This window comes from Halichoeres trimaculatus, unplaced genomic scaffold (genome assembly GCF_033239565.1).
Source record: "Halichoeres trimaculatus isolate MK-OKI-2021-1 unplaced genomic scaffold, fHalTri1.1 fHalTri1_scaffold_7, whole genome shotgun sequence".
NCBI lineage: Eukaryota > Metazoa > Chordata > Actinopteri > Labriformes > Labridae > Halichoeres > Halichoeres trimaculatus.
In genome coordinates, this window is record NW_027437185.1 from 8,262,754 (window position 1) to 8,286,794 (window position 24,041).

A 24,041-nucleotide genomic window follows, 5' to 3' on the forward strand; every position below is an offset into this window, starting at 1 on the left:
TACAGTAAGACTGCTACAGGCAAAATAGAAATCAATAAAAGAATTTAAGAATACCTTAAACCTTTCTTTTCCCACAGCTTTCTGTTCTGTACAACACATCACCATAACCAAGGATAAATTAAAAGGTAGACCACTCCTTTATTATTATTATTATTATTATTATTATTATTATTATTATTATTATTATTATTATTATTATTATCAATAATCACTAATCGCTAATCGCTATTGTTAATGCTAGCTTTTATAGAAGGTCCTTACAGCATTTTTAAAGAACATGCAGAGCTGTTCATCCGCAAAAAAAAGAAAAGAAAAAAACAAACAAACAAAAAACAACAACAACAACAAAAACAATGAAGAAGACAAAGCTGAAATTGTACTTTATCTAATACATACTAAGACTTACTTGAAAATGTCTGAGCAGGACCACGTGTTTGTCAGTAAACGCCATTGTCATCACAAAATGTCTGGGTCCCATATAGATGCTAAAGCTTTTCAAACAGTCATGTTGGGAGCCCATGTGGGCACTCAAGAAAAAAAAAGAAAAAAGAAAAAGGAAACACACCAAAAATAAGGAGTCTATATGATTTAAGGCAAAAAAGTGTATGACATATCCTCACTGAAAACACTGTTAAAACTCTGATCTACAAATGGTTAAAAAGGATAGATGTGGCTCAGTGGATGCGGTCATCTTTCAGACCAGAGGTTCTCTACCTCAATCCATGGCTTCCATACGTTAAAGTGTCCTTAACGCATTTCCCCTGAAGGCAGAGAGTGTGTATTTATGATTAAATCATTAGCAAAGGGCTCTCTGCATAGCCCCCTCTGCCACCACTATAGTATGTGTGGAAATGTGACATGAAGTGTAAAAGTGCTCTGAGTGCTCAGGATACTATAACAGCGTTGTATAAGTGCAGTCCATTTACAGTTTACTATTTCAAACATAAAATTATAATAAACCAAAAGGCAACTTTCTATGTTGCAAACAAAGCAAAGTGTAAATACAGCTGTTCCTCATTTATCCACTTGAGACTGGCAGCAGAGACCAGGAAAACTCTGTCAGGTCCTGTGTCAAAAAACGTGTTTTTAAAGCACAAGTAAACCCATTCACAGCCACAAAATATTAAAATATTCCACATGTGAAGCTAATTTATAAACTCACAAACATGGGACAGAGAGTTAAAGATTTGTAGCACAAGGGCCTGGCTGAGATTCTGAAGGTGGTGGTTTTGCAGGAGGCTGAAAGCTTGCGTCAGCTCCACCTCTTTGACTGTGGATCAGTTGGTTAAAAGTTAAGTTAAGTTCATATTTTCAGATAGACTTCCCTTCAGAAACAGTGGTTGATATCACTGAGACAAGGGCTTCGTCCACATGTAATCTAGGTCGCGCCCTATGAGGGGCCTTAGTTCAGGTCTGGCCTGTGGCCTGCTTTCCACATGTTGTTCCCCAGTTTCGCCTTGTTACTGCCAAGTGGCAACCTCCGGTCTAAAAATATGAGACGATGCAGAAGTGCCAAAATCTGCTGTTTCTCAAGTGTCGGCCTGAGGCTGGCTCCGGAAGTACCTGAAGTCACATACACACACACCAAGCCAAAAAAGCAGTTTTCAAAGCAGAAATTAACTTATTTACAGCCTGGTTCAAAAAACTTCTCCAGACTGAATGCTAATTGTACTATCTGCAAACACTGTACAGGGGGTATATATATATATATATATATATATATATATATATATATATATATATATATATATATATATAATTTATTTATTTTTTTTATTTAACTCGACCATTCAGAGGATATTAAGATCATGAGCTCGCCCAATCAGAGGCACAGCTCAGGGTAATTTGACCGACAGACACCCTTTAGCTGTACATGAAGCCTTTGCCACTACCAGTTTAGCTGCTATAGCCGACGTGCTTCATTTTACATTTCAGGAACAGATGGGTGACATCGGGGAGACTATGTCCATGTTTTATTCAGTCTGTGACTACTGCTCTATCCACTGCCTTATCCTCTCCAATCACAGGCATGAAAAGCCAGAAGAAAAAAAAAAAAACTACCATAATAATAATAATAGTAATAATAATAATAATAATAATAATAATAATAAAAATGATAATAATAATAATACACTAAGCCAATACTAATAATAACAATTACAATGTTGTGAATAATGCTCATAAAATCAGTTGCACATTTCAATTTATGCACTTTAAGGAAGAGTCAGTGACCCTTTTTTATTTATTTAAATTTTGAAAAAAATATTGCCCAGAAAAATAAAAAATAAAAAATAAAAAATATTTAAACATTAAACATTAAATAAAATAAAAAAAGATTTAAAAAAAAAAAGTTCTTTATTACTTTACGGCTGTTCTTGTGCTAAGAGAAGTGAGTTAAAACAAAAATGAGTGCTTTGACAATAAATAGATAAATAAATAAATAAATAAATAAATTGTGTTGTTCTGCAGTGTGAAGCTGAAATGCAATTGTCTGCCCACATGACTACAGACATGCCTCACATGACTTATTCAGAAACATTTTTAGTGCACAAGTGCAGACTGATGACCAAAAGACTGCAAAAATGTATGTTTTTACATACATGTGGACGGGACATTTGTGTTATTTAGGTCCTGATCAGTCTGTGGCCTTAGCATTGTAACCCCTTTCAACAAAACCTCACTGTGACTTTTTTTTTTCAGAAAATTATTTGTTAACCAGAAATTTATGAGTAAGAGATCATAAATGTTACAATCAAAACACTGTTGGGGTTTAATGTTAAATACACAGGTTTGAAACTAACATACTCTCAACTGGTCTGGATTTCAACCTACTTTATCTTTTCCTAAATTTGCCTTTTTAAATAGAGTGGATTTAGTTTTTATCAGAGGTCATGTTGTTGTATCAAAGTGTGCCCCAGTTGTCGGTGAATCAAGTATTCATTGTATAAATCTTGGTCAGTGCAGCCAGCAATGAGCTCAGACAGAAGGGTGTTTGGTGAAAGGAAGCAGAGCTTGAGGAAACAATGAGATAAATTTAGCTGAGAGTTTTGAACACATGCAGGAAGAGGGGTTAGAGGTTGAGCATGAGCAAGATATTTTAGTTTAAAGCTCAGCAAAAACTCAAATAAAGGACAAAAGACTACCGCCAATATAAACAAACACAAGTTACTGTTTCTTTATTCAAACAGAAAACAAATCTCTCTGGATCTTACTCATGATAATCAGCTGTGAGCTGAACAAAGGACCATGGACAGCTCCGGTTTCAGCACCCTGGACAGTGACGTTAGCTAAAAGCTCACAGTGTGCAGATTACAAACTCCATTAATCACCTGACATCAGACCTTCACTTTATGCAACTCTTAATGTTTTCTGCTTGTACAAACTTAACAGCCAATCAGAGTGTACTCTAAGGTCAGATGACACAGACGCAATAATTCAAGGACGAAGAAAAACCTGAGCTGCTTTAACAAAGATTCATCTCTGCTCTGAACTTTGAATCAGAGTCAGGCATTAGAAACAATGAGGTGATGAAACATTTCACTGCAGGATATTCTCTGAGGGATAATTAGTAGAAAATAAATCCTCTTCATTCAAAATTCAACACTTTTTTTTTTTTTTTTTCCTGTGGGCCATTGGCAGTTTGTTCAATAAGTGGATAAAACACTCTGTTCTTCACACACTAGAAACTCTGTCAGATACCTTTAACCCAGGGATGGGGGGCTCCAGCTTTACCACATCACAGAAACACTGACCTTTGTGTGTGTGTGTGTGCGTGTGTGTGTGTGTGAAAGAGAAAGAGTCTGAGCCTCAGAGTGTTCAGACATGTATGGGTGAAAGCACTGGCCTCTGTTCCATGTGTGAGCATTTATGTGTTTGTTGATGAGTGTGAGTGTGTGTGTCTGTTTGTGCATGTGTGTGTTTGTGTGTATGTGACCTTTCCAGCAGCTCCTCTCTCAGCCATCAGGGTGCTGTTTTCCTCACCACTGACTCTCTAAAGAACTCTTTTTTTTCTGTTTTCCTCCTACAGTGCATCTCAAAGTGTTTCCGCTCACGTTAATCGTTTTCAGTAATTTCAAATGTCACCAAAACTAAGCCGTGGAGTGGTTTAATGAATCAAAATGGTTAAGGTGAATAAACATCTTATTGCAAAAACATCATGAATCAAATCATGAAATGGAAATAATTCCTCTGGACACATTTTACTTGTAAATTAGCATCAGTTCAGGATGGAGGAAAATACGAACAGATAACAGTCTAGAGGCAGGAATTTGTATTGTTGCAGTAATTTTCTATTTTTGTTTAATTAAAATGAAAAGATTTCAAAAGTAAAATTTTACTCATGTACTTCAGTCTTTCTTTCTTTTTTTTTTTTGACCATCAGATGCACATACGAGCACAACTTATTCAACAACCTCTAGCAAAGAAGTGACATTTTAAATTATTTGGATGGAAAATTTAAAAATGTGTGATTACTAACAATTTTCATTTCAAACAACACTTTTACAGATAGAGATGGTGCAATTTTCTTAAAATTGTTGAAAAAATAAATATATTGGATTTTTATATTTCAGATAATCAGTGAGGTGGTCTCGGGAGCCTTAGGAATGACGATGTAAGACAATGAAACCGTTTTCCTGGAGCAATGAACAATAAGACAGAGTCTGTCACAAGTTTTACAGATGACTAACAAAGTGCCTCTCCAAACAGAGATGTTTTAAGAAAACTGATCTGCACAAAGACTTCTTTGAATTTGGCTTTTGTTTGAACTGTCTTTTGCTTTCTTGCCTTAAGAAACTTCATTGTGACAAAATATTTGCCACAAAGCCTGAAAACATGCCAGACACTTTTGGGATGACAAAAAGGCACAAAAAGTGCATCTTAAATACTGAAAGTCATTTCAAGTATTTCTTTGTTTCGCACTCAAAAGCAGAGATACTCAAGTCCATCTTGGAGAACAGTTCATTTTCAAACTGTAATAGAAATTTTAAACCCAAACTCTGTAGTGTTAAAGTTTAACAGATCAATTTGTGCATCCCTCCAACTCGTTTTGACTGACATACACTAGATGTGTCTGCAGTGCGTCTCCGCTGCCGTCATGGCAATGGACCAGATAGGTTCGAGTCAATCTGTCAACTTACACTGTATCCGTTCTGTTTCAGTCTGTCTGCATGGCTGGTCCGTCATGTCTCAGGTAATACACAGCCATGATGCGGAGCTGTGATGCATGAAGTCAGCGAGAGGAAGATTGACTCAGACAGGAAGTAGTGACCGGAAACTACCTAAAATCACCCAGTGACTTTCAAAATAAAACAAACTGTGTCAAAATCAGTTTGTATTTAGCTTGACTACGACACTAAACAGACATCATGAGTGGAGCCAGACCAGGAGTCAACAAGTTTGAGGTTTTACAGCCCAAAATGGATAAAGAGATATTCAATGGAGTGGGAACGTCTTGATCTCACGACTCCAGCTGTGTGTCAGTCACACAGCTCGTCAGACTGAGCACACGGCTGGTGTGAACTAACAACCTCTGTTAACCCAGGAATGATGGAGTCAGACTGCAGACATATCTGGTGTATTTGAGGCGTTGGATGTGAGTCATGTTGTTTTTTTATTAAAAAGGGGACATGGTTGACTAAAGTGACGCCAAGTTTAAAAAAACAATTTGTTTTAAATACTTTCATTGGAGGCTGTTTCAGTTGATTCGGTTAAGATCAGCCATTTCTTTACCAAACAACAAACTGAATTCAATAATAAGAACAAATCATCTCTAACCAGTGGCTCTGAAAGTGCAGTCTTGAAAGAAAGAAATAAAACTGGATGTATCAGTGAGGTTATGATTGTTACTTGTGTAATTATTAAGTTGAAATGGTGGCAGCCAGTGAGGAGCCTCTTTGAATTCAATGATTGGAAAGAAGAGTGTTTGATTTAAATATTTTCTTTTACTTTTGTAGAGCTGACAGCCTGACTGTGAGATATCTATTTTACCAAACTGTATCCATGTATCTTCTCCTGAACCTGCACTTCATTTCAATCTGAGCTGACTCGGTTTCCTCCTCCTTTCACATCAGAAAACATTAAACACGCGGTTGTGACAACCTGCTCCAACGTTTGCTGCTGTATTTTGACAGCCAATTAAACGCTGCCAGCTCGTGGCGCTGTAAAGCAGGTAGACGTACAGTACAGAGCTGCATGTTGATGATTGAGAGCAGAGCTCCTGTTTTATTCATCCCAAGGTCGCCCAGGGTTCAGGGAATATCCCTCCCTCCAGAAACACGGCTGCACTAACGCGCCCTCCAAGGTTCCTGAGCGTGATTCATTTATACCATTAATACAATCTGGCTGCTGGCACCCAGACCACACACACACACACACACACACACACACACACACACACACACACACACACACACACACACACACACACACACACACACACACACACACACACACACACACACACACACACACACACACACACACACGTTTCCAGTCAATTGGCTGTTGCGTCTCCAGAAAGGCTTCCTATTAAATAAAGTGGCATCCAAGAGCTTAAACACAGCACCTACTTAGAGCGAAAGACGCAGAGACGCAGAGAGAGCAGCCGAGAGGAGCTGATGATGGAGGAAAGGGGGGTGAAGAGGAGGAGAGGAGGAGAAAGAAGAGGGATCGCTCTACACTGAGCTGTAGGTAAAGATGTCTTTGAGCAGAAAGTCTGTGTGTGTGTGTGTGTGTGTGTGTGTGTGTGTGTGTGTGTGTGTGTGTGTGTGTGTGTGTGTGTGTGTGTGTGTGCTCCCTCTGAACTCCCACTCTCTGGCTTTAAGTATACCTCAGTATTCATGTGACGAGTCCTTTTATCGCTCTGATCCTGAGAGCTTCACACACTCTGACACACGGCAAACATTTCAGATTCAAACCCTCACATATCCAGATTTTCTCCACACGCTAACTCACAGAGAGCTCTATGATTCATAGACACACAGCCAGGATGTGGATAAAACTCTAATATGATACAAAGTGACACACACACACCTACAAGCACGCAGAATTTGGAGGGTGAGGGACTCAGTGGAACAGTTTAGAATTCTTTGACGCCCTCAACACATCACAGTTAATCACTGTAACCTGCGTCTATAATGTGAGACACACACACCTAAACCTATTTCATGACATGTCCCTTTCATGGATCGTTTGTGGGTGTTGAAAATAACAAACCAGCAGAATATGCTGATGAATATTCTTTCATCTGCTAAATAACGGGGATTACACTCATGGGGATTAATAGCAGAAGGGTCATGACTTCCTTTCAGGTGGACAGGAAATGAAATGTCATTTGTCATTCTGATTGGCTGATTCCATATTTGATTACCTCTCATGATGGATACCCACTATATAAAGGGATCTGTTACTTATGTTGTCAATAATAAAAAAAAAAATAAAAAAATAATAATAATAATAATAATAATAATAATAATAATAATAATAATAATAATAATAATAATAATAATAATTATAATAATAATAATAATAATAATAATTATAATAATAATAATAATAATAATTATAATAACAATAATAATAATAATAATAATAATAATAATAATAATAATAATAATAATAACAACAACAATAATAATAATAATAATAATAATAATAATAATAATAATAATAATAATAATGATAATAATAATAATAACAATAATTATAATAAGAAGAAGAAATAACAGCAAAGTGTAAATTTTTCAAATCTATGTGCTTATTACTTTGTATACATGTCAGATTTATTGAGAGCAAATTGATTCAGCTTAAATCAGAAGTTGTAAATAAATAATTACAAAATAGAAAAAAAAAAAAATTATCTGATTGTTATGTTGTCAACACATGAACTACAGAAGCTGGTGACCAGTCTGCCCTTTCCCGTAAAATATATTTTTAAACCAGTAATAAGCAGAACCCTCAGTGTCTCCCCCATCTCCAGATGTCCTGTCTGAATCTAACATCGTATCCCCAATACTTCCTCATGAAGATGAAACTTTGGTAACACTTTACTTTAGAGGTCCGCAAATTTCATCACACTTAGGTAATAATAAGGCAAATTTTTTTCTTATTTCTTTAAAATTAGCACATAGCTTCTTTAAAATAATGTCTAAATTTATTGTCGCAAGTCACAATGGTCAGGTTACCGTTTTACTATTTTATTTTTCAGTTTCTTTGAAATTTACTCCAAATCGCAAGGTAAGAAAGTGACGATAAGCAACTAATTTATTTGAGATTAAATCACAACCCACCACAAAATGTTTTTAGAAGTATCCCGTCGTTTCTGCTATTTGCAGAGAAGCAAGTGTTAAACAGCTGCTTAGTTCTTGAAAACAGAAGTTAGCTTCATTGTTTCCTCTGATAATTACCTTTGAAATGTCAAGTGTTTAATTTAATTTCCCAATAAGCAGTTGATAGTCGGCTATTTGTTATTTAATTTCACCAAGTGCTTTAGTACTCAGTTTGTAGATTTGCATAATTGAGATCACATGAAAATTGATAAACCTTTATGATTAGGCCTATAATGTTTTACATTATACAACTGAAGGCTTCAGATGTGATATTCACCAAGAGTGGGGTTGTAAATTGGCCTTATCTGATTGTGATAGACACTGCGAGTACAGGCGCACTGCAAAACAGAATCTGGCCAGAAGTTATGTGCTGGTTTTCACCAAATTCTTAGGAAATTCTGGGGTAATTTGAAAGAAATAAGAAAAAAAAAAAGTCTGATTATTACCTAAGTGTAATGAAATTTGCAGACCTCTAAAGTAAAGTGTTACCGAAACCTTTCACAACATGGCACACCCATCCTCTTCTTACTTAAGAAATGATAGATCACTGGCATCTGCATCAGTGTTTTTCAAAACCCTAAACAGACACATCTCTCTGTGTTTCTCTTTGACATATTTTGTTCATATACATATATGTTTTATTGTTATCTTTTTTATCCAAATAAATTGTGTCGTCTAATTTTCTGGGATTAATCAAAAAATTTTCAATTTGCCTTCAGCACTAACTTGCTGGTGCTTCAAATGTGCTGTCAGGAGGATCTGTTTTAAATGGACTGCAGTGACACCCTTTGGCCTGGAGTGGGACACACACTGTTGTGAAGATGCGACTCTAACAAGACGTGTGTTTGGTTTGGAAATAAATGTAGATTTTCTTTTCTTTTCTTTTTGATTTATTTTCTTTTTTCTTTTATCTTATTATTATTTTTTTTCCTTTTGGAGGAGTTTCCGCTCTTCCCAATCCATTTTTTGAGCATCTCCTTATTCTTGTTTTGGCTGTGAATCCTCCAACCTGTCGACTGGCGTAAAGTTGTACCACTTACTGTGAATGTTTAATGTGGTTAAAAAAAAAAAAAAGAAGAAGAAGAAGATAAACACTGACTCTTAAAGATGTGGTGAAATGTCTCACATGACACCTCACCCTCTCAGATCTTAATGCCATTAAACATCCAAAACAAAAAACAAATAATCCTCTTTTCCTGTTTAAGTAAATAAAAGTAAATAAAACATGGCAGAGGTCAGTCCAAGTGGTTCCACGTTTTCTCACATTGTGCTTTATTAGAGGTTCTAAGGAGAGCCAGCTACTTATGTATTTATCTGCACAGAGGAAACATGTGCAGCTGGATATCTCACCACAGGACTGAGAAGAGAAATGCTTTCTATTGTCACTTTCCCTTTATTCAGCTGTGCAAGAAATGTGTTTTCACACAGGGGGTTGAATACATGTTCGAGTAATGTGGGGGAGTACCAAGGTCATCACAACAGCAGCAAAGACAGTGAGCACGATAAATATTACATATAAGAACAACATTAGGAGAGGAAAAATGAGAGAAACAATGACATAAAACAAAAATAAAATAAAGTCATAATGATAATAAACAGTATAATAATACAACTGAATATATATATATATATATATATATATATATATATATATATATATATATATATATATATATATATATATATATATATATATATATATATATATATACATTAAGCAAATGTGAAGAAAGTGGGAGAAAATTAATTTAATTTTTTAGTTTAATTCAACTGAAATTTTACATCAGAAATCTGTCAAATGGTGTCACTGTCTCATTCCACATAAATATAATACACAGACCCCTGACACTCAGTTATTTACTGTATCAAAAACCTTGAACAACAAACACTCTGGTAGCTGATGGATGATAAAAGCAGTAGAATCAGAAATAGATGTTTGGTCAGTCAATGTAACCAGTGAAATTACGACATGCTTCCCCACCTGAACTATGACACTGAGATTATATGAGGTTTTAGCAGTTCAAAATCGGTGAAACTGAAAAATGTGGTTACTGTTTCAGTGTTTATTCTCTCATCTGTACATAAGTATCTGTATTCATATATGTATGTAGGTATCTGTTGCTATGCTTCGCCCTGTCGGTTGTTGATGCCTGTTACAGCTACTCTCTCTTCTTTGTCTGTTCCTTGTAAAAACTATTTTCACCTTTTTTTGTCATCTTTGCATTTGGAGTGGATCATCACTTTGTATGGCTCATTTGTTGGTTGTGGACACCAGACTGGTTTTGTCTTCAGTGATATTTTTACTATTTGTGCTCCTGTGTTTGTCTGGAGATCCTACATGTAACCATGGCTGCATTGTTTTCATGTGAAATCAGCTGTTAACAGCCTTTAGCATTTCAATGCTAAATAGTGCAAGGCCTGATGTTTCCTACAAGGTGAGGAAAAGGAGGAGAGGACGACGTGCTGGTTCTCAGGTGTGAGCTAAGAAGTGACGACATGGACCTGTCCTTCTACCTATCGTTATTGGGAACGTAAGATCTATCTCCAATAAGTTGGACAAGCTAACTATGCTGGCTTGTAAACAGAGGGAATACCAGAAGGAAGAGTAGCATCATGCTAATCACTGACATGGATAATGGAGCTAACGCCAACGCCATGTCGGAAGAGCTTCACCTGCTGTGAGCAGACAGGATCCAGGAGACAGAGACTGAACAGACTGCTGAAGAAGCTCAGTCCTGGACCCTGTGGAGGTGGAGACTGGCTGAACTGGACAATGATGAACAAGCTGTCATCATCTATATTGTTATGGACCTTTTTACACTTTCTATGCACTTTCTTATTTTTTTTTTCTTGATTGCTGCTGTGACTCCTGAATTTCCCCTCTGGGAAAAATAAAGTATTTAATATGGTATTGTATTTCTATTCTGTGTAGGTCTAAATGTTTGTTAAAGTCTTTGTAGATTTTGTTCCTTTGGGATAAATTGAATGGTTATAGAACCTTAAACCCAATGCTCTTTAACCCATGTTTTAGTGACACAAATACGGTACCTTTTGTACTTTGAAATTTGTTTTTGCTGAGATAGATCTGGGATAATCTCAGTTTCTGGCTGTAGTTTGTTTTTTTCTCCACACAGAGAGTTTTTTCAGTGAAATTGTTGTTTCAGAGTATTTTTAAAGCCTGTTTCTTTCCCTCTGCTGAAGGATCTGAAACTGCCCTCTGCCATCGCTCCTTCAAGAAACAATGTTCTGTTTTCATCACAGCTGTTTTCAGAAGGGCTATTTTCCACCAAAGAGACACTCAACCCAAAGCAGAGTTCGGAGGATCCCACGTTGAACCTGGGAGCAGAGATCTACCCTGGCTGTACTTTCAGAGGCGCCGCAGCTCTTGAGGTGAGAAAGTGAGATCTGAGCTGGCAGTCCTGACCTGACCTCTGCTCTTGTGGAGGTGGTCTGTATTCTCAGTGTGAGGACGGCTGGCCTGTAGGCCTGCAGCCAGACTGTTTGGTGTTAGAGTGGAGATGACACATCACAAGAAATAACACGCTCTGACCGCAGCACCTCTCTTTGTTTTCCCATCTCTTTGTCCTTTTTTATCCTCTGAGGTTTTTTTTATACTTTTGTTCTCACACATTTTTTCTTCTTCTGTTTTTAGTTCCTCCTTCTCATAAAAGAAGAAGTGTGCAAACGTGTAACCTTTGATCTCTCTCTCTCAGTCGTACTCTCTTTGGACTACCACTGTCTTTTAATAATAACATTAGGTGAAGTATGTTTTATATGTAAACTCTCAAACATTAAACAGAGATGACTGAACTTAGACAGAAACTGAACAGAGCTTTAGACTGCTGGTCGTGTCAGGTTTTGGTTTTCTGATCAACACTGCAGTTCTCTTACATATTTTTCTGTGCACTTTATGACACTGGTATGATTAAGGTCAGTAGGAATTTTGGACCATTCCTGTTTACAAAACTGTTTCAGTTTAGCCATATTCCTGGGATTTCTGGTGTGAATCATGCCACAGCATCTCAACCAGGCTGAGGTCAGGACTCTGACGAAGTGACCCTCAGAAGGCGTTGTGGGGTCAGAGTGTTTGTGTTTATTTGCTTCTTTGCTTCTAGTCATTGTCCTGTTGGATCAACCATCCCCTGTTGAGCTTAATTTGGTGGATAAATTTAAATTATCCTGTGAAATGTCTTGATGAACTTGAAAACTAATTTTTCTGTAAATATTAGCAATCTGACAAGCCCAGAGGCAGCAAAGCAGCCCTTAACCATAGCTGTGATCAGGTTTTGATCTTGGTGTGCCTTGCCATTTTTCCTCCCCACAAAGTGCAGTGTGTTTCTTTCAAACAAACGAGCTTTGGTTTCACCTGTCCTCAGAATATTTTGAATTTGAATGTATTTATTTGATAGGGACAATGCAGTTAAACATAGTTCACAACAAAGCATGAATTAGATGTGCTGCAAAGAGAGTTTATAGCGAGTGCTAATTTCCAACTTTTGTCCCTCGTTGGGCCTTTAAAAAACTAGATCATAAAATGTGCATTTAACCAGCGATAAAATGGCAAAATAAATAAATAAATAAATAAAAATACAGGATAACTGTAAAATAAAAAATACAACATAAAAAAATAATAACAATAAATAAATAAAAATATCCAGTTATTGGAATCCAGTTTTTTGCCAGTAGTGCTGTGAAACATCCAGGTGCATTTTTGCAAACTTCAAATGTGTTCCTTTTTTTTCTTTTTTTTTTTTTTTTTCCTTTTTTTTATGGACAGCAGTGGCTTCCTCTGTGGTGTCCTCCCATGAACTCCATTCTTGTTTAGTGTTTTAGGGATCGTAGATTGGTCACAGAGATGTTAGCATGTGTCAGGCAGTTTTGCAAGTCTTTTGCGGACACTGTAGAATTCTTCTATACCTCATTGGGCATTCTGTGCTGTGCTCTTGCATCTTTGGAGGATGTCCAGTCCTCGAAACAGTAGAAACAGGACTGAACATTCATTCCATAGATAGTTTGTCTTTCCATAAACTGATGAGCATGGAGAACTTTAGAGACACTGTTGTAACTCCTATCAGCTTTATGCAGATCAAGAGTTCTTAAATCTTTGCTCTCCTGAAAGTTCTTTTGTGCAGAGTTTGGTTCACATCAGGCGATGCTTCTTGAGAATTGCAAACTCAAAACAAAAGTTTTTTTTTATACGGCAGGAAAGTTTTTAGAAGATACTGGGCTCCTGGTCCACTTCAAATACCTCCTGTTCTGACATCCCCACTGGAGACAGAGTTTTTTACTATCATCATTCATAACATGTATTACCATTAGATACAAAATACATGATAAAGAGAAAAAATGAAGTGTTCATCTTGCTCTTGGAAAAAAAAATCACCTTTGCCTCTTTCAGACGTTAATGAGCCTCTATTTGTCTTCAGTGAAGATTGTTTCCTCCCTTCTTTTAATTAAAACATCGGCTTTTACCTTTACACAGAACATCAAAGAGGAAACAGGAGCTGCTGCTAATTGGAGGAAGATTTGAGGCTTTAATAATATTTTGTTGTGACTAATTTCTCCCCACACAGGTGAACAGAGAGGAGGCAGCAGAAAACAAGAAAACAGAGTGAAGAGGAGAAATGAAACGATTATTAGAGGTAAAAATAGAACAGCAGTCTTTTGTTTGCTCGGGTTAGGTGGAGGCGAAGACGTGGCTTTGTGTTTGTAAAGGGGGAATCAGTTAAAGTGTAAAATAGAGAGGGGATTGAGAATTAAAGAGGAGGCTCATAACCGCTAAAAATAGCAAGACAAGAAAGGAAGCTATGAAGAGATTAATCAACATGGGAGGAAGTAACAAGGCACCAGGGAGGAGAGACAGGAAGCCAAAGCGTCATCATGAAGAGAAGTTAAAAGGCTGAAACTCTCGGGTTTCCTCCTGTTTGTCTGTGCTGCAGCAGCAGAAAGTGAGGCGACCGTAAAGCAGGTGAAAGGGTCAAAGGAAGAGAGAAAAAACAGGTTTAATTATCACCTCCTCTGTTGTGTTTTCAAAGTGTTCATGTCATAATTACACGTCACAGAAAACAAAGGTTAAACAGCTCTGCAGGGAGTCTGCTTTCATTTATCAAGTCAAAACATTCGCCCACTCACAGACTCAGGGTCACAGCGACCCGGCATTTCACAGACCGGAACAAGTGGGCCGAGATGAGTGATGACATGTTTGAGAGGCTGTTTCTAATTCTGTTTCTAATGATAAATAAAGCTTGGGTGCTAAACCAGACAACAGGGTGTTTTAGGCTCAGAAAGATCTCCTGACTGGTTCATGACACGTTTGAGGAGTGGGGCCTCAAACACCAATGTGAGCCTGTAGCTCTGTCCTCAACAGGCCTCTGGGGGCTGGCCAATCAGAGGGAAGTGGGTTTGTGAAGCAGAGAGCCTTAAAAAGACAATAACTAAAAAAATAAATAAATTAAAATTAAAAAATAAATTAACAAAAAAATTAGACAATAATTGAAATTAGAGTTTTCCATTCAAAAATAAAAATTAAAAAATAGGAATTTGGAATTTGTTTTAGTCATGCAAAGCTGATACAGGGGGTACAAAAAGGATGGCAGAAAAACTCGGAAAAAAAACAAAGAAAAAAAGAAACATATCCCTTTTTTAAACATTGTTTTCAACATGAAACCCATACATTTTATTTGACCAAAAATATCATACTGTCTTTCTGTTTCTTGCAATTTAAATTGATTTAAGTTTTTTTTGTTTGTTTGTTTGTTTTTTTCTTAATAATGGTTACACATCCATGTAAATACTTGAGATGAGCATTGATAAGGTCTTATTGATACCAATGCCCTTATAGATTCCTCTTGTTCATCAATTGCCCCTGTGAAATTTCTCTTTACAAAATGTTTAAGATAGCTGCAGCAGACTAGTCAATGTTAACTCTGTCAGGTGAAATGTAAAGAATCAATAAGGGAATTGTTAAGCATGAAGGCTAGTAATATTGATGGAATTTGACCATTTATTGAGTCTAAACAGAATCCGGTTTTCAATACCTATCTCTAGTGAATACTTGAGTCTTTGGTCACCACATAACAACATTTTATGGCAATAGCCTGTTCTCTTGACAGCTGATTGTTACGAAGAACAAACTGTGCCCCCAGTACACTTGGACTGACTGTGATCAACACACACAAAGAAGATCAATGAATATGTTGTTGGGTGTAAAGAGTGATCAAACTAAGAAAAAAAGACAAAAAAGAGAAGGAAAGAAAACAGAACTATACAAAAGTTAAGACTTGAAATCAAAATAAAGTTCACACCCAAAAGCACACAATGTGAGAAACTAGAACTTATCCATTTGAGGGAAAATGTCATAGACTCTGAGAGTGACAAGGCAGAAAAACTCCATTAGGAGAAATTTTCTGTTAAAGTGAGTGAAATCAGCTAAAGTTGCTCATCTTCAGAGGGTTAAAGAGTTCACTCTTACTGTGGACTCAGCTCAGGCCTAAAAGGTACAGAGGAACATATTTAGCTGGTCACAAAGACAAGGGGTGGGGACAAGTGTCTGTTATTCAAGCAGCCAATCAGGAGGTCTATTTGGGAAGATTCATGTCCATCTAGCCTATATGGTATGATAAGAAAATTAATGTGTCCAATTGTTCGAAAACAAGCTTGCAGTTTTCTTTGGATACACAAGGTGGAGATGACACAAGACAGTGAGCTGTGCAAAATCAAAATCCCAGATGTCCAACGCAGAATTCAACAATACATGCAGGTAGTGGTCTGACTATGGTCATAGTTCGACTGTAACAGCACAGCAGAGGATCTAGTCTCGACTGCATAAACATGCAGGGAAAAGAATCAGACCTCTGGCCTCATAGTCTGATTTCTTAAGCTGCATGTTCTCAACCTGAGTGTTGATTGAACAAAACTTCTATTTCCACCAAGCAGTCCGGTTTAGGTCAGTACGGTTTGGCATTGGTTGAATCAGTCAAACCCGGTCCTGTTTGTGTTTCCACAGCCAACTGTGCCCCCTGGTAGGTGGTAGGTGGTGTGTAAGCTGGCTGCTGATAGCAGCATCATTTAAAAAATAGCATGACACCATAGCAACGTGACACAGTGTTCCCCGCTAATAAACCCAACAAAAAATAAAAATGTGACACAGTAAGCAAAGAGCAATAATGGAAGTCATCCATCAATTTGTCTTTTTTTTTTTTTTTTTTTCGTTGCTAGGCGCTGCCCAAGTTGCTGCCTGTTGCAGCAGCTCTCTCTTCTTTGTCCGTTTCTTGTAATTTTTTCGTCTCTTTTTTCATCATCTTTGTATTTGGAGTGGATCATTACTTTGTATGGCTCATTTGTTGGTCATGGACACCAAACTTTTGGTGGCTTCAGCTACTACTTTTCTCCTGTGTTTGTCTGGAGATACTACATGTGAGGAGGAGGAGATGCGAACGACGTGCTGGTTCTCGGGTATGAGCTGGGAGGTGACGACGTGGACCTGTCCTTCCATTCAATCGTTGTTGGGAACGTGGGATCTATCTCCAATAGAATGGACGAGCTAGCCGTGCTAGCCCAGCAGCAGAGGGGCTGCCGGAGGGCAGAGTGGCATCGTGCTGTTCACGGACATGGCTGACAGAGCTGACATCGAACGCCGGCGCCACACTGGAAGAACTTCACCTGCTGTGAGCAGACAGGATCCAGGAGACAGAGACTGAACAGACTGCTGAAGAAGCTCAGTCCTGGACCCTGTGGAGGTGGAGACTGGCTGACTGGACAATGATGGACAAACTGTCCACATCTATTTTCTTGTGGACTGTTTTGCACTTTCTATACACTATCTTACTTTTGTTTTCTTCAATGCTGCTGTGACCCCTGAATTTCCCCTCCGGGATAGATAAAGTATTTCTGTTCTATTCTATTTCTCTTCTATTTCTATTTTTTGTGATTGGCATGTGACTATTTGTTACAAAGAACAATACAGCTTTGGTTCAGAGAAGTCTGTGTGTTGCCAGGAGAAATGCAGCAGCTGCTGACGCACGGTAAGTGATGATTTTTTTTAACTATCAACGGTCTGCAGTGTTGTGGCTCTACCCTCCGGGATCAGATCGGTTTGGTCTTGGGGATCTGGACAGATCCCCAAGACCAAACCGTGGAAACAGTGGAAAACACCTTAAAATCTGTGCCGTCTTCCCTTACCAATTCAACAAGCCCTTATGTTTGGTATGGTTGTCGTAAAACAGGTTATCTTGAGAGAGTGGAAATCAGCTTTTCCTCCATGCAACAAAATATGGTTGAATGACATGGTTTCCTGAATATATTTGGAGGAAATCTGGTATACTCTGTTGGACACTTATCAAAGGATTCTGGACATGTGGGGCCCCTTTATTGACTATATCCAGAAGGACAGGTGGCAACGTCAGGATCAACCACACTGAAATGTTTCCCCTTGCATTATATTTTTTACGTGGTGCTGGGAACAATCATACTTTGATACTTTAACTCTACCGGACCTCATTTGATCAGGGTCACATGGACTCAGTCTATAACTGAATGGTCCTCTTTTGGACTCTGATGTTAATGTACGGACTAACATGTCCATTTATATCTCTGTATACATCTCCGTGTTTGTTGATGTTGGCAGTTTTTTGTTTGTTCGGTTTTCTCTTTTGTTAGCTGATTTGCCTGTTTTTTGTTCTCTTGTCTTTTTTGTTAGTGAAAAAAAAAAAAAAAAAAAAAAAAAAAAATGTGCCGTACAAAGACAAACCAAACTGAACCCCTTGGTGAAACGGGACTAAAGAGTACAGTCTGGACCTCTTCTTGTAAAGATTCAGAGTTCAAGATGTAAAACTGAATTAACCTGTTCAGATTTGTTTAAGTTTCTTTTGGGAAAACTTTAAATTTACCTTTCATATAAAAAAACAAAAAAAAAACAAACAAACAAAAAAAAACCTTTTTTTTGTTCTTAATATCTAATTAAGGATTGAGTTATGGGGCCCCAGTTAAGGCAAACCGAATCAGACACCCTTCTCTAAGGGATGTTTCCCGTTACTTCCTGAAATACCTTGAGGTGTTCCAAAGCCAGAAGGGACATTCAATCCCCCTCACTTGGCTCTATGTTTGCCCCAGGTCTCCTCCAAATTGGTTGTCCTGCTTCAGCTCTCTATGAGTTAGTGAGTATTTTCAGAGTTGAGTTAAATGAGATCACAGATAAGAGCTGAAACTCAGTGAGCGTAGGAAAGAAGGAACAGAGAAAATAACTTTCTGTTTGTGCTTTCAGCATATTTTAAGCCTCTATCTTCAAACTTTGACTTTTTATTAAGAAACAAAATCAATACTGCTTCTTACAGCTGAGTCTTATTTCCAGATATCTGTTTCCAAAATGAGTGCTCCTTCCTCACCTCTGTAGAGAGGTCGAGCCACGTTTGGTGAATCACTGATCAACAGTGTTAATGTTACATAATGAAGACTCAAACCACTGCTCTTAATGTTTGGCCACAGACTTGTTTTTTGATTAGAGCAGGATTTATTCTTTGGTTCATCGGCGTGTCAGAGGACGGTGACATCAGCTGGTCTGTCACCCGAGGTGGAGCATTAGCTTCGTGGACCAGCGACTGGCACACTGACTCACTCTGAAACCAAACAGGGTGAGGACAGCAGAGTCATGCTAACGTCATACTTTTATTTTTGTCAGTGTCATAGGTCACGGCAGCACGGCTCAGCTCTGTGTGCCTTTGAATGAAACAGAAGTCTGTTTTTTGTCTGTTTCATGGTCACCACAGTGAGTGAGAAAAACAATTTGAAGAGGCCTTTTTTTATGAAAAGTGTTTTTGGAAACACTTATTAAAAACCAGTTTGAAATTGTGAAACAAAACAATTGAATGAAACCTCTAAAGTAAAACGAGGCACTTCATTCCTCTCCGCCTCGACAGTTTTGCTCTTTTGTTTCTGTTTGAAAAGAGTCCACAGAGATCACTTGCAAACATTCATATGATGTTTCTCCAGTCATTTAAAGTCTATGGTGCATGAGGAAAACTGTTGTTGCATCATAAAAGTAACAGAAAGCTCATAAGTTGGTCCCACAAACAGAAAACTGTCCAGCTTTTGCCTGGAGGCTGCCAGAACAGCAACACAGCAGACGGCAGCGAGCAAATATTACGGAGGAGCATGGATTTAAAATGTGAAACTTGAAGAAAGAATGACAATGATGCAAGAGCCTGGAAAGAGGAAACAGTGTTTGAGTAAAAAGACCCTCAAAGTCAAAGTTTATTTAACATGCAACATTTAGTTTTCAGAGACAAAAGTCTGTTTTATTATGTCAGTTTACACACAGCCAATCACAGCCACAGCTGTGATCAATCCTGATCTTAGTGGTGATCCTTTTGTGATAGCTCTCAGAGCCCCCCTCTTCTGTGGTCCACAATCATGTCCAACTTCCTCTGTTGGGACAGATGTTCACAGTTCAGTTTATGCATAAAGACACACAAAAAAAAACATAAAACACTTTTACACAGTCCAGCTGAATCAACATCCAATGACAAACAACTACAAGGTGCCAGCAAACACCCCACCGAAAAGGAGCAAAACATGGAGAAAGAAACAACATGTGAAAACAAATAGTGAGAAGATCAGACAGCTTTGACAGGAGACAGATCATCATCATCAAACATCCATCCATCCATCCTCTGCCGCTGAAGCAGGGAAGCCCAGACTTCCCTCTCCCTAGCTACTTCGTCCAGCTCTTCTCAGGGAATCCCGAGACTTTCCCAGGCCAGCCAAGAGATGTACTCTCCCCAACGTGTCCTGGGTCTGCCCCGGGGTCTCCTCCTGGTGGGACGTGCCCTGACATGCCCTCATCCACCTCATCAGATGCCCGAGCCACCTCATCTGGCTCCTCTCAACACGGAGGAGCAGTGGCTCTACTCCAAGCTCCTCCTGGATAGCCGAGCTTCTCACCCTGTCTCTAAGGGAGAGCCCAGCCACTCTACGGAGGAAGCTCATTTCGGCTGCAATCTTGTTCTTTGGTTCACTACCCAAAGCTCATGACCATAGGTGAGGGTGGGAACGAAGATCGACCGGTAAACAGAGAGCTTTGCCTTCCGGCTCAGCTCCCTCTTCACCACGACAGACCAGTGCAGAGTCTGCAGTAATGCAGACTCTGCACCGATCCGCCTGTCGATCTCTCGCTCCATCCTTCCCTCACTCGTGAACAAGACCCTGAGATACTTAAACTCCTCCTCATCATCATCATCAAACAGAGATGTGTCAAACAAGTACAGGTTAAACAGATGAGAGCAACTGAAGAGGAGCAAAACCATAGACTGTATAAAACATGGACGTAGTCTCGCTCATGTTACCCATCTGTTTCTAAAACAAAAAATGAAGCGCATCGGCTATAGCGGCCATATTGGTAGTGGTAAGGGCTTCGCCTTCAGCCATAGGGCGCCGGCCATCACGTGACCCTGAGCTGTGCCTCTTATTGGGGGAGCTCGTGATCTTAATATCCTCCGAACGGCCAAGTCAGACAAAAATTCACCCCCGTACAGTGATAAAAATTAGCGATAGTAACCGGTACTGGTAGTAAAATCAGCAACTCAGACAGGAGACGTTTTTTGAACCAGGTTGTAAATAGCTTGATTTCTGCTTTGAAAATGGCTTTTTTTGGCTTGGTGTGTTTGTGACTTCTGGTACTTCCGGAGCCAGTCTCAAGTGGACACTCCAGAAACAGCCGATTTTAGCACTTCCACATTGTCCCATGTTCCAAGACCGGAGGTTGCCGCTTGAGCAAAACACAAGAGCAGGAAGTTCAATCAAGGGCCCTTTCAAAATAACTCTTAACTGACCCAGAAATCTGGACTAAGACAGGCAGTAGGGTTAGCTAGAGACAAAATAAAACAGGAAATGAGGTCTGAATAATGATATAGTTAGTATACAAAACTCATCTTGGAGAGAGCAACTCATGACACACTCAATACTTAATACCAGTTCCTGAACGAGACTTTTTTCAGGACCATTTTTACAATGAAAATTCCAACAAAAAGGAAATAACATTACACATAACAGTACAACTGTGAGTCTTGTTCTTCAGCTGTTGTATTTTTACGCTCTGAGCAGTTTTCCTACAAAAAAAAAAAAAAAAACAATAATTGCCTATGCAAAATAACTGTTGCAAACACGTCACAGGTTAGAACAGATATTGCTTTTTTCCACAAAAAAAAAAAAAAAAAAAAAAAAAAAAAGACTCTAGAGAGGTCTGAAATGAAACGTTACAGCCAATCTCCAGTGCATCAGTAGAGCCTAAACAAGTGATTAACCCTTTGTGAAGCATGTTTTGATACTCTGTACTACCCAAGCGTTTTGGTTGGTGCCATAAAAGAACCAAATTTCAGTACCCAGCCCTACTCCTTTGACACCCCTGAAGCCTCTGTGCAAAGTCTCCAAAGTGTTGAAAATCTCTGAAGTTTCCAAACTCTCTGAACTCTTCAAAGTGCCGAAACTCTCTAATCTCTCCAAACTCTTCAAACTTTTAAAACTCACCAAAATCTCTGGATTCTCTCCAAGGTGCAGAAAAGTGACATTCTCTCTGGGTGTGTTTGTCTCCCTGGCCCTGCCTCTGTCTCTCTGTCTCCTCCAGTTTCTCACACTGCTGCTTTTTTCTGTGTGTCCTCTTGCTTTTGCTGGTGCTGTCCCTTCTCCATGATGGTCTCCTCCTCCACACCAGACTTAAAGGTCACTGTAGGCAAAGTCTTCAACCTTGATTGGCTGAGTGGCAGCTCCTCCGAAGACTGCTCGTCTTCAGTGAAAGAGAATCCACTTTTTGCCAATTTGGTGGGGGATGGATCGATACAGGGGTCCTCATCCTCCTGCTCCTCATCATCTGAGGACATCTACATTCACTCCACGACTGACGGCAAAGGATTTGTTTCCTTCTTCCTCACAGCATGGTCAGTGTCAGAAGAGTCCCACTAGGTCCAGGGCTCCTCATGCTGTGGCTGAGTGGTTTGTCTCTTCAGGCACTCCCTCTTTTTACCCTGTTTCCTGTTCCCCATCCCCTGGAACTCTTCTTTTTCTTCTTCTCCTCCTCCTTCTTCTTCTTCTTCCTCCTCTTCTTCTTCTTCTTCTTCTTCGTCTTACTCTGGTAGATTCAACTAGAGTTTTCCTGAAGAGTTGTGGAGAAATGACCTTGTGCCTTTAGAGATCAAAGGTTTGTTATGTTGTTTGAACCATGCATATGCCTCTTTCCAGCAGGATGGCTGTTTGCCTAAAGTGCTTGGCTTTGTGCCCATTAACTTGAATGACTCAACTACCTTTTGGGGTCTTTTTAGCGATCTAGACCTCTTTCACAGTCAGGTTAAAGAGCACACTTTTACTCTGTTTAGTTGTGGCAATGATATACCTGCCAAGTGGTCCAACAGAAACTCTCAAGATTCACAAAGTTTCTGTCTTTGCCAGCCCTGTCTTAAAATGCTCTGTGATGGTATTAGTGAGTGGAATAAGTCCAAGGGCTCTAATTTCGTAGACCAGGCGCAGGCGCACCTGCCCTGCGCCGGCCTTCGCCGTGCGCACAGGGCGTGACCGGTGCACTTTGCAAGTTTTCTGCCGTGCCAAGAGAGGCACAGTCAAGGCGGAGAGGAGCGCAGAGTACGGAGTCCACGCCTCCCTCCACGCAAATGGCAGAGAGGGAGGAGAAAAGCCATGAGTGGGTTTAACACAGCCGAGCGCTGTTTTCACCAATCAAATGAGCGCCTCTCCTTGCCTTGAAATGCCCTGCTGCCGAGGCGCAGCGTCTGATTGGTCTGAGTGATCCCCGACACCATGGAAAGTGTGCTGGAAAGACCCAGTTGCGGAGATGGTCAGAGCAGCTGTCCCTGCAGCAGGAGAATGGACAGCAGGGTGCATCGGACACAGCACGTCGGACACAGCACGTCGGACACAGCACGTCGGACACAGCACGTCGGACACAGCACGTCAGACACGAATCAAACTTCCAGCTGCCGTCAGGTTAACTTTCCATTGCCTGTCACCAAATTACAGCTGTGGAGGGTGCCCTCTGCTTTGCGCCGAGGATAGACCAGGTTGGAGCTGGCAAGCTTTCAGCGCACTTTTTTGGCACGAAATTGTCACTGTGCCAACATGAATCTGCTGACACCTTCCCCTGGTGCGCAGTCACACCCATCTCTGCACAGACGGTCTACCAAATTGTCAAATTGGCCATGCACAGCGGTGCGCTGCACAAAATTAGCACTGCACAGGGTGCGCCAGGCTTGCGCCCCCTGTACTGCGCCATGAAATTAGAGCCCCAAAAGTTACAGGTTAGAGGTTTCCAGAAGTTATCACAAAGGTGTAAATCAGCTGATTTAGAAGTTACTGTGAGTATCCTCCCTCTTGTGCCTCCCCTGTCCAGCGGTGCTTCTCTGTGAGCACTGACAAACAATAGAGCAAGGAGCCAAACCACAACAGAGCAGAGAGAGTCTAAAAACAGGTCTGGTGGAAATCCAGAGTGACTGTACACAATACCCACGCTTCCTGTGGAAATGAGGCATACGTTCTGAATGTATGAATACAGGAATTTCACAACTTTTGGGTATTTTTTTTTTTCTCTTTTGGTTTTCTGTTATTCAGAAACTCTGCCGAGGATGAGTCATGATCCCACTGTGACAGCACAGAAAGAGGAAAAATATATCTATAAATAAATAAATAATGGCTATTTTTTTTCTCCTTTCTTGTTTATTT

The 24,041-nt window shown here is 39.4% G+C and overlaps 1 pseudogene; it reads right to left on the reverse strand.

Annotated features, from left to right (window-relative positions):
- The window catches only part of LOC141793898 (uncharacterized), a 75,426-nt pseudogene extending 53,231 nt beyond the window's left edge, over window positions 1-22,195 (reverse strand).
- Window positions 22,196-24,041: the final 1,846 nt, after the last annotated feature.